The following is a 1806-nucleotide window of genomic DNA, read 5'->3' on the forward strand; positions in this document are numbered from 1 at the left end:
AAATGAAAATAACACTGACATCTCATTTTAACAGACATATTAACCAAAATTACATAAAAATATCTTGAAATGGTAAAGAGTACATTTATTCAATAAATTCGCAATTGGCTTCAATCACGGCCTCCAGACAACTTCGGAACCTCCTGCTACTCTTCTGGTCGGTCTCCTTGTTTAAGTTAGGGGATGCTGGCATAATCTTTGCCCTTGGTTTATCTTTGGTGTTAGAATAATCCAATACTCTATTGGTTATTGAAATACTACAGTACTCAATTGAAGTATTTCAATTGATCAAAATGTAAACTCTATAATGCCCATTTTGCCTTGAAGATCTTACTCAAAATGCAAACTTATATTATTATATATGTTTTGTAATTTAAATTGGATGCGAAGTGAAACAATTGTAAGCAATGTTGAATAATTGATAAATTAATTTATATCCATTTAATCTCTCCATTTTCATAATTACTAACAATATTTGATGTTTAATGATATATTTATTGAAGAAATATTTCTTCAACATATAATATATTCAACGAGGGTATCTTGGTTAGGACAACGAGGGTATCTTGGTTAGGACAGCGGACTTGCGGTCATAGGATCGCGGTTTCGATTCCCCGACCGGGCGTTGTGAGTGTTTATTGAGCGAAAACACCTAAAGCTCCACGAGTCTCTGGCAGGGGATGGTGGCGAACCCTGCTGTAGTCTTTCACTACAACTTACTCTCACTCTTACTTCCTGTTTCTGTTGTGCCTGTAATTCAAAGGGTCAGCCTTGTCACACTGTGTCACGCTGAATATCTCCGAGAACTACGTTAAGGGTACACGTGTCTGTGGAGTGCTCAGCCACTTGCACATTAATTTCACGAGCAGGCCGTTCCGTTGATCGGATCAACTGGAACCCTCGACGTCGTAAGCGACGGACTGCCAACAACAACAACAATTACGCCAATACAGAAACGAAGTATATATATGTAAAAGTTTAGTGAAAGAAACCTAACCGTTTCTTGGAATATATACCAATACATAAATCTAAAACAATATTTTTTCAGGGACATTTAAAATACAATTTTGGATACCCAATTTACCATCTTGTTGCGTGGACTCCGACCCCAATCTTATATGGACCCTCGAGTGCCATATGGACCCTCAAGTGCCATATGGACCCTCAAGTGCCATATAGACTCCATTTGAAAACTACTGGATTAGAGAAGGAAACCTTGCTGTTTCTTGGAATAAATACCAGTACATACATTTAAAACAAAATTTTTCACGGGCCTAAAATACTATTCTGGATCCCCACTTTGCTATTTTGTTGCGTCAACCTCAAAACTCTTATGTGGAGTATCAGGGACTATATGAACTGGTTTAGACGCTGGAAGTTTCAAAAGCATTTGTCCGAACTTACCCTCTTTCATTTTCCATTTTCGAAGAGATATTCACATCCGTGGGACAAGTGTTCTTTTTATGCCTGTCATTATGTGGTTTTATTTCAAGATTTCTTGCCAATAGCGAAAGAGCCGGTTTCTAAGTAAAGATACAAGGTTCCTTCATTGGAATTTCAACATCAACAATAGGGTATTTTTGCTTGTTCCTTTGTATGTATGTATGTATGTATGTAAGTATGTATATATATATATATATATATATATATATATGAATGTAAGTATGTATGTATGCATGCACGTATGTATATGTGCCTGATTTGTATGGTTTTTATGTATGATTTCCCATGCATATAGTTACATATCTAGACATTCTTATATATATTTAAATATGTATGTTCATATATGCATGCTTGCAATTAAGT

This window comes from Octopus bimaculoides, chromosome 9, assembly GCF_046866305.1.
Source record: "Octopus bimaculoides isolate indiv1 chromosome 9, ASM4686630v1, whole genome shotgun sequence".
In the NCBI taxonomy this organism is placed as follows: domain Eukaryota; kingdom Metazoa; phylum Mollusca; class Cephalopoda; order Octopoda; family Octopodidae; genus Octopus; species Octopus bimaculoides.